Raw genomic sequence first — 10,411 nt, 5'->3', positions numbered from 1 at the left:
GGGGTGCCTGGGTGGCTCAGTGGGTTAAAGCTTCTGCCTTTGGCTCAGGTCATGATCCCAGGGTCCTGGGCCCTACATTGGGCTCTCTGCTCAGCAGGGAGCCTGCTTCCCTTCCTTTCTCTCTCTGCCTGCCTCTCTGCCTACTTGTGATCTTTGTGTGTCAAATAAAAAAAAAATAAAGTCTTTCTTTTTTCTTTTCTTTTTAAACAAAGCATTTCTTTTCTTTCTTTCTTTCTTTTTTTTTTTAAGATTTTATGTATTTATTTGACACACAGAGAGAGCACAAGCAGGGGGAGCTGTAGGCAGAGGGAGAGGGGGAAGCAGGTTCCCCACTGAGCAGAGAGCCCAGTGTGGGATTCCATCCTAGGACCCTGAGATCATGACCTGAGCCAAAGGCGGATGCTTCACTGAGCCACCCAGATGCCTTAAAAATAAAATCTTAAAAAAAAAAAAAAAAAAGGCAAGTCCCAACTATTGGGCTATCTACAAGAAATATAGATTATCTATCTATCTATCTATGTAAACTCTATGCCCAATATGGAGTGAGATCAAGAGTTCGTGGCCTTGGGGCACCTGGCTGGCTCAGTCAGTTAAGTATCTCTTGGTTTCAGCTCAGGTCTTGATCTCAGGGCCGTGAGTTCAAGCACTCTACTGGGCTCCAGGCTGGGTGTGGAGCCTACTTAAAAAGAAAAAAAAAAAAAAAAAAAAAACAACAAAAAAAGTAAATGTAAAATCATTGGAAAACTACAGAATGTGGTTTTGTTTTATTTTTTATTTTTTATTTTTTTTGCTACAATAGGATTAAATTAGAAATTAATTACAAATTATCCTGAAAGCCCCCCGATTATCTGGAAATTAAACAACACATTCTTTCTTCTTTAAAATAGGGTCTACACACAAGGTGGGGTTCAAACTCAGGACCCCAAGATCAAGAGTTGAATGCTCTTCTGACTGAGCCACCAGGCACCCCAAGCACATTTTAAAATTTGATTTTAAACAGTACATCCTTTGGGTTCCACCAGACATTTTACGAAACTGCTGAGTGAACTCTGTACTTGGGTGCCTTTGACCTTTATTACCCTCTTAGCCCTTAACCTTCTCCACCTTCTGGTCCTTGCTCCTTTCTGTCTCCAATCCTCCCATTTATATCCTTATTATTGTTTTCAGAGATTTACCCTCTTTTTTTTTTTTTTTTTTAAAGATTTTATTTATTTATTTGACAGAGAGAAATCACAAGTAGACGGAGAGGCAGGCAGAGAGAGAGAGAGGGAAGCAGGCTCCCTGCTGAGCAGAGAGCCCGATGCGGGACTCGATCCCAGGACCCTGAGATCATGACCTGAGCCGAAGGCAGCGGCTTAACCCACTGAGCCACCCAGGCGCCCCGAGATTTACCCTCTTTACTTCCTTTTCCTTTTGGATTTCTTCTACTTTAGTAAAAGGAGGTAAAGGGACCATAGTTCATCTATCATTTCCATAAAGCGCATATGTTGGTTCTCCTTTCAGTTCATCTGCAGGAATCTTAGGAGAACCAAGTACTGCCACTTAGAAGGCAATCAGAGACCTCCTTTTAAGTTTTCCAGACCACTATGGCCCAGATACTGTTAAGGTCCAAGTCTGGTGCCTCTTCAGACCTGAGGATTTGGGGACAAGATAGACTTATGCTATTATTTTTTAAAATTAGGGTTAGTTTTGATTTAAAAATATAACTCTGCACATTGACTGTACAATGTCTTACGAGCCATCCCATCAGCAATGAAATAAACCAAATCACTCACAACGCCAAGGACAGCTTACGCTTTATGTTGCTGTTCCTGAGATTTCCTTGGAGGTGATTCAACTTACTGCAGCAAATCCCACTGGACCAATTTACAGATAACTTTCTACTTAGCGTCCTTGGCCATCCGTGACTGCTTTTTGGCACACTGATCGGCTTTCCTTCAGGATCGAGTTCTTCATGATTTTGAGCTGAGCCTAATGCCATGTAATTACCGCCTGGCTTCATGACTAAGCTTTGGTCAGGCAGTGGAGGGTTCACTAGAGTTTGTCCTCTTAGAAGTAAAGTGGAACGTAACAGACTGCAAGTAATGGTATTTTCCAAAATGACTTACTTATGGTTTTCTCTTTATTCTTGGCTTTGAGTCAATCTCGAGAAAGTTTTGTGGCTAAGATTTGGAGGTCACTTGGGGGCAGGAGGCCTCATCAAGTTGATTTTAACGGACTAGTTTTATCTCTTGTTTCAGGTACCAAAAGAGCCACAGAATGGAAATTTACGTTCTGCTCTTTATTCGAAAAGTAAGACATGATTGCTTGCCAAAAACATTCAGAGAATGTAGACTCCTTAAAGAAGATCCAGAATTAGCATTACCATGCATATCAGGTTTTTCTGTGAGTGTAGAGTATCCACGTCTTCTTAGCAAAATGGGATCTTGTGAAACCCATCACTCTTTTTACTAAATTTGCAGTGAACAAGATTAACCATGTGGTAAGTGGCTGCATAGTATGGGCATTCACTAATTTATTTATTTAAAAGATTTTATCTATTTGACAGGCAGAGATTACAAGTAGGCTGAGAGGCAGACACAGAGAGAGAGGGGGAAGCAAGCTCCCTGCTGAGCAGAGAGCCTGATGTGGGGCTTGATCCCAGGACCCCGGGATCATGACCCGAGCCGAAGGCAGAGGCTTTAACCCACTGAGCCACCCAGGCACCCGCATTCACTACTTTATTTAATCAATTCCCTAACAACAACAGCAGCAACAACAACAACAAATCAACTTTGTACAGGGGGACATGAAGGTCCTTTGGTATTTTTTTTGCAACTTGGCTCATTGTTGAATGAGCTTCAACTTGCTTTCACTGCCCTTCCTATTCTAGAAACTGGAAGGATAAACACTTGATTTCCCAGACACCCTTAAGGGTCAGGTGACTGTATCATTTGGCACTGGCCAATGAGATAGAGATGGAAGAGGCTGATTACACCTTCTGGGCTTCTTGCTGTCCGCATGGCATGCCCCCGTGTGGTAGACACTGTTGTGGGCAGAGCAGGAGAGGAGCCCGGCTCCCTACCTGTATCCCTGGCCTGGGCTCCCCACTGTTTGGCTGCTCATGGCAAGAGATACATTATTTAAACCTTTTACAAAAAAATTACAAGTGCCTCCGGATACTCACTAGATCATTTCTTTAAGATATATTCCCAGAAGTAGCATTGCTGGGCCAGAGTATGTGTTTTCAGTGCATTTGAAAGGTTTTATCAACCGATGCGTTCATCAACCCTATACGAGCATACCCTTTGCCAACCCTGCTAACTGTGGACATGCTCACTTTTTAAAAAGAAGCACAGCCTCATGGATATATATATATATATATATATATATATATATAAGAACTGGATGTATTCAATATGCAGTTTGATGACTTCGGACATATGAACACCTGTGAAACCATCACCAGCCACAGTAATAAAGACCCCCGACACGGTCCAGAGTGTCCTTGTGTCCTTCATGTTTTTTTATGCGCATGGTAAGAACACTTAACATGAGGTTTACCCTCAACAATTTTTTTTCAGCTTTGTTGAGATGTAATTGACATAAAACACTATGTAAGTTTATCTCTTAAATTCTGAAGTGAATAATTATCATACTGCATTATCACTTTTGGGGGCACCCTTTCTGAACTACTGAGTAATAAGGGATTTTTCATTGTGATAATAAGCATCTGTCCATGTTTACGTGTGCTTGTGTTTCTTTTAGACATTTCAGGTTACACCAGGGTCCTTACTGGAAGCCTTCACTACTTCCTCCTTGCTCTTCGGCAGTTTCAGGGGATATGGCTAGGGACCAATTTGTTTGAAATACTCCCAACTCCATTAAGTCTGTCACTTTCCATTGGGTGTTACACGCATGAGCTCTGTCCCAGGCCTGCTCTTTGGCAGCTTCCAGATGCCTCTGCAAACCCAACACAAGGATCTAGGTGAGATATATTACTTCTTTTTTTATCTTGATTTTATAAAAAAGATTTTGTGTGAGAGAGAGAAAGAGAGCACAAGCAGGGGGAGCAGCAGGCTCCCCCCCCGGGATCATGACCTAAGCTGAAGGCAGACATTCAACCGACAGAGCCACCCAGGCATCCCTGAAGATTTTATTTTTAGGTAATCTCTACAACCAATGTAGGGCTTGAACCTACAACCCCAAGATCAAGTGACACATGCTCTACTGAGCCAGCCAGGTGTCCCCAACATCCCTTTTAAATAAAAAATAATGCTTTCCAAAAAACAAACAAAAACAAAAACAAAAACAAAAACAATCCCCCCCAAACCCACTGCTTTCCATTTTTCTGACTTTCCTTAATATCTGGATTAACAGAAGATAGCTGGATTTTCACATCTACTTCTACATTCAATCAGTTGAAATATCAGAGGTCAGATCGCCTTTGGGAAACTCCACTGTTCACTACTGAGAGAATAAAAGTGAAAAAGGCAAATAACATTTTTTTTTTTTTAAAGATTTTTTATTTATTTGTCAGAGAGAGAGAGGGAGAGCGAGCGAGCACAGGCAGACAGAATGGCAGGCAGAGGCAGAAGCAGGCTCCCCGCCGAGCAAGGAGCCTGATGTGGGACTCGATCCCAGGACGCTGGGATCATGACCTGAGCCGAAGGCAGCTGCTTAACCCACTGAGCCACCCAGGCGTCCCAAAGGCAAATAACATCTTACTGTTACTATGAAAATAGTTTTGGGGCGCCTGGGTGGCTCAGTGGGTTAAGCCGCTGCCTTCGGCTCAGGTCATGATCTCAGGGTCCTGGGATCAAGTCCCGCATCGGGCTCTCTGCTCAGCAGGGAGCCTGCTTCCCTCTCTCTCTCTCTGCCTGCCTCTCCATCTACTTGTGATCTCTATCAAATAAATAAATAAAATCTTAAAAAAAAAAAAAAGAAAAAGAAAATAGTTTTGACTTCAAGGATTCCCTGGAAAGGTCCTGAAAACCCCCAGGCGTCCCCAGCTACACCCAGTACAACTCCTGTGAGCCCCAGAGAGAAAATGGGAGTGGTAAGACGGCACCATCTCTACATTTATTCTGCCGGCTCCAACCAGGCAGGGTTGCCTACAATGAGGCTGGCTTTGTCTCTTGGAAAAAGAATAAGGGCTTCTCTGAAGTGACTCTCCTCTTTGGATTCTAGTTACTTTCCCCCTCACCTCTTTGGGCCTTTGTGTGAAACATCTGAGTTACCGTGGTATCTTCGTCCTTCTGTTCTCTGCACACACCTTTTTTTTTTTTAATTTTTTTTTTTTTTTTTTTTTTTTTTAGATTTTATTTCTTTATTTGACAGACAGAGATCACAAGTAGACAGAGAGGCAGGCAGAGAGAGAGGGGAGGAAGCAGGCTCCCTGCCGAGCAGAGAGCCCGATGCGGGGCTCGATCCCAAGACCCTGGGATCATGACCTGAGCCGAAGGCAGAGGCTTTAACCCACTGAGCCACCCAGGTGCCCCTGCACACACCTTTTAAATAGCTTCTTAATGTACATGCTCTGTCACCATATATAAATGAAACAAAAATTCAACAAACACCACAGAACCTTATTAAATGTCAGTGCTTTTCCAAGGCTGGTCTCTGGAGCATCAGCCTTAGTATTATCTGGCAACTTGTTAGAATTCAAATTTTTGGACCACACTACAGAGTGACCAAATTAGAATTTCTAGGGATGGGGCCCAGAAATCCGTGTTTTAACAAGCCTTTCAGGTGATTTTAATGCATGCTACATTAGTAAGGTAAAACACTGCTCAGATAAGGTAATTAAGAGTGCCCTGGGGGGCGCCTGGGTGGCTCAGTGGGTTAAAGCTCCTGCCTTCGGCTCAGGTCATGATCCCAGAGTCCTGGGATTGAGCCCTGCATTGGGCTCTCTGCTCGGCAGGGAGCCTGCTTCCTCCTTTCTGCCTGCCTCTCTGCTTACTTGTGATCTCTATCTGTCAAATAAATAAATAAAATCTTAAAAAAAAAAAAAAAAGAGTGCCCTGGTACATTTAGAAACTATAGTTAGTTAAAGTTAGCCCTTAGTTAGTAAAAGCTAATGGTAGCAAGCATTTCCATGGAAATGGAACATTTCCAGGAAATGTTCTAAACACTGGATACACGTTAACTCATTTAGTCTTTACAACAACTATTGGGTAATCATAACTGATAGACCAACTTTTGATTCATGGAAAAAACTAGGCCTAGAGTATGTAAGTACTTTGGCAAAGGGCACATTGTTCGTCAGTGACAGAGCTAGGTCCCAATCCAGGGAGGCGATCTCACGCCAGAGTTTGTGCTCCTCACTGCCACACTGACCTGGGAGGCCCCAGATCAGTCACAGGGGCCTGGAGGGATTTAGGTTTCCTAGCAACAGAGTTGGTGGAAGGTGCCTTCAGCCATTCTGCCAACCTAGAATGGTGGCTGACACAGTTTGCCAGCACCAGAGGAACGAAGCGGAGCCCTTTCTAGGAAAGAGCTAAGAGTCCTCCCTCAAGCCGACTGGATAGGCTTTCTGAACATGGCTAACAGAGGACGTAAGTGACTCTCTAGGAAGTCTTCCAGGCACCGAGCTTGTGAGAGAGACACAGCTCTGAGGTTCTATCCTCCGCTTAAATGTGCTGTCCCAAGCTTGAATTACATCCAACAATTCTGTTCTATTCACCCCCCCCTGCCTCCGACCCAGTCTCTCACCTTATGTTTTAGCTTGATTTCTTGTTAATTATTTTAAGATTAAAAAAAAGTTATTAAAGAAGTTAAACAAAATTTTTAAGTTCTTCCTTTTACAATACAAACACTTCAGATATTTATTTTTAACCTATACAAGAAGGATGTAATCCATTTTTCTGGAAGAATTCTGGGAAAACTTTCCAAATTACTTTAGCATAACAAAAAGTTTGTTTCTGCATTAAGTCAATTTATTCTCATACATACATATTTGTTCACAACTGTTACTATCAACAGTGAGTCTCTCTGCCATGCGTTAAATCTACACACAACCTTTAAAATAGTTAAAGTGACCAGGTATGTATAAATCAATACACTTACAAATATTTTAATGGCTAAATAGTCTAGGACAGCATCCTTCAAATCAGTACACAGAAACATTTCAAGGGTATGTAGGCAAGGATGACTTCAGTGGACTTTGTATCCAGAACTTTCCTTTCCACATAAACTCCTGCCTAAAACATATTCTTCTTCCACCTCCTGAGATCAAGGCACTCCTTTCATATTAGCTCCTTTCTCCTTCACATACAAAAAACCTACTTCTCTGAATCTTACTTACACCTCAGGATGTAAAATCCTCCAGGTGGTGAAAACATGAATGACGATAATGGCTGAGAAACAAGATCTTGCAGAAATGGATGGAATTAGACAGAATTAAAATCATTAAATTTTAAGTATCATAATTTGTTGTGATCAAATATGAAGTAAAATGGAAATACAGGTTCAAGGAGAAAAAGGATGATGTAAAATTTCCTATTAAAAAAAAAAATCTAGGGGCGCCTGGGTGGCTCAGTGAGTTAAAGCCTCTGCCTTCAGCTCAGGTCATGATCTCAGGGTCCTGGGATCAAGTCCCGCTTTGGGCTCTCTGCTTGGCAGGGAGCCTGCTTCCCCTATCTCTCTGCCTGCTTCTCTGCCTACTTGTGATCTCTGTCTTCAAATAAATAAATAAAATCTTAAAAAAAAAAATCAAGTGGGATGCCTGGGTGGCTCAGTTGGTTAAGCATCTTCCTTTGGCTCAGGTTGTGATCCTGGAGTCCTGGGATTGAGCCTTGGCGTTGGGCTCCCCACTCATTGGGGAGCCTGCTTCTTCCTCTGTCCCTCCCCCTACTTGTGCTCTGTCTCTAATAAATAGAACCTTAAAAAAAAAAAGCTTGTAGGGTGCCCAGCTAGCTCAGTGGGTAGAGCATGGGACTCTCAATCTTGGGGTTTTATTTTTTTTTTAATTTTTTTTCAATCTTGGGGTTTTGAGTTCAAGCTGCACATTGGGTGTAGAGATTACTTAAAAAGAAAAAGAAAAAAAAGGTTGTTTCCATCTTTTATTCTTTTTGATCTTTCTTTGTTTTGGCTCCGGAGGGGGTGCACAGTTTCTGGAGGTACTGCAGTATCAGGAGGTTGGAGCATGGATAAGACAGAGCAAGCTCCTATTCCATCTCCTGCTTCAGAAATCCACCTCAGAGGTGCCTGGGTGGCTCAAGTCAGTTAAGTGTCTGCCTTCAGCTCAGGTCATGACCCCAGGGTCCTGGGATAGAGAGCTCTCTGCTCAGCAGGGAGTCTGCTTCTCCCTCTGGTCCCTCCCTGCTCCTTATCTGTCGCCCTCTCTCAAATAAATAAAAATCTTTAAAAAAGTTTCATAGTTAAATTGATAGTATGTCAAAAACTCCATCTTCTTTTCAACTGTCTCAACTTCTGAAAAAGCAAAGATGTCAAATTTGTAATGTGCAAAGGGAAACATAATTTTTAAAAATACATTTGCCGGGGCGCCTGGGTGGCTCAGTGGGTTAAAGGCTCTCTGCCTTTGGCTCAGGTCATGGTCCCAGGGTCCTGGGATCGAGCCCTGTGTTGGGCTCTCTGCTCACTGGGGAGCCTGCTTTCCCCTCTCTCTCTGCCTGTGATCTCTGTCAAATGAATAAACTCTTTAAAAAAAAAAATACTTTTGCGGATATGCAAACAAAGAAGTTTGCAGATTGCTTGTTTATGATTATGTTTAATTTTTGACCACCATCAGAGGATGACTTTTTTTTTTTTTTTTAAAGATTTTATATATTTAGTTGAGAGAGACAGGAAAGAGAGAGAGAGAGAAGAGAAAGAGAAAGTACAAGAAGGGGGAGGGGCAGAGGGAGAAGCAGGCTTCCTGCTGAGCAAGGAGCCTGACGTGGAACTGGATTCCAGGACCCTGGGGATCATGACCTGAGCTGAAAGCAGACGGTTAACGACGGAGACACCAAGCACCTCAGACTGTCAACTTTCAATAAACTGGGGGCAGGGGCAATGTGGGGGACTTGGGCATGATGTCTGAGTAACCAACCCAGCAGGGACACACATTAAACTTTGGAGCTTGCTTCCATGCTGGAAAGGTGGCACCTGTAACAATCGTGCATTTGGAGTAACAGCCTTTCCGGCTTGTCTGCTGCCCTCCTTACTCCTGTGTACCTCTCCAGTAAGACAGCAGGAGCTGAGTAAGCTAAGTGTGAGGTAAGATAGAGAGTACTGATCTAGTTCACAGTTCTGGAGAACAGTCCCTTTTGCTGGATTGTTTACAAGGACATGGTTTGCATCAGGCTTTCTGAAATGCTGACCGGAGTTACAACAACTCAACACTGTTTTCTCCAAACTCCCTAGGCTTCCAGGTATTCATTCCAGTATGGGACATTCTCCCATCTTGAAACAGTTTAAAAAAATGTGTTTAATAAAGCCAGAGCAACACACACCACACCTACACAACAGACATGAAAAACCTCACCAAAAAAACCCAAGGAAAAACCAAATAACAACAGTCATTCTCCCACCAAGCACCCTGACTGGAAGATCGGTAACAATGACCGTTATGGTGACTAGAGGGAAATAATAATCTGTAGCCTACTTCCTTTGGAAGACTTTGGCATGATGTCTTCAGAGAAAAGCAGTATGTGTAAACGCGTTTATATGGATACAGAGAGCTGAACCCTCTCCTTCCATCTTAACCTCTCTTCTCATTCACTTCCAACAACATAGACTGTATTTATTTGCATTTCATTTTGTTTCTGTTTGGAGCCGATAAATTTTTATGTATCTGCATTTTGAATTAAATTTAAATCCTCTTTACTATAGCATGGGGAAAAAAAAGAGACTGACCATTGCCAATTTAGTTTCAGCTATTTCATATGGGAATCCAAAAGCATCAAATTTCCTTGTACTCTGGGAACAATATATAGCATGAACAAAAGCTTATAGAGGAAGAAATGTAATTGATTCTGAAGAGCGTGAACATCTGCGAATAATGTATTGTAAGAGAAAATGATCTCTGAGGGTCCTACTTCTGATGATGAAACAGTTTCTAGTTCCCCCATCTGAGAAATAACCCTCTGCTCCACACACCCTTCTTCAAGCCCAATCCACCGAGTGGAGAAAGCAGATGTTTGAAGCTAGTTTCCACAACACAGAAACAAACAGAAATAAGTGTAGAAAACTTCACAAAATGAAACCTGCCTAGTGGTGTTCAGCTGATGGCCTCCGAGGAAATGTGAAAAAAAACCCATGTTCTGGTCCAAATTCTGTCATTAAATATAACAATGACTATGGCCCAGTCAATTTATCTCCCTGCGCCTCAAGTTCCTTGAGCTCTCACAGGAGAGACGAACTGGGTGGCGGAAAAGGTCTTTTTATGATGTTGTCTACAATGGTAAGATTAACAGACTATCGTTTCACC

This window comes from Neovison vison, chromosome 12, assembly GCF_020171115.1.
Source record: "Neovison vison isolate M4711 chromosome 12, ASM_NN_V1, whole genome shotgun sequence".
NCBI classification, from domain to species: domain Eukaryota; kingdom Metazoa; phylum Chordata; class Mammalia; order Carnivora; family Mustelidae; genus Neogale; species Neogale vison.
Note: the sequence above shows the minus strand (reverse complement) of the source record.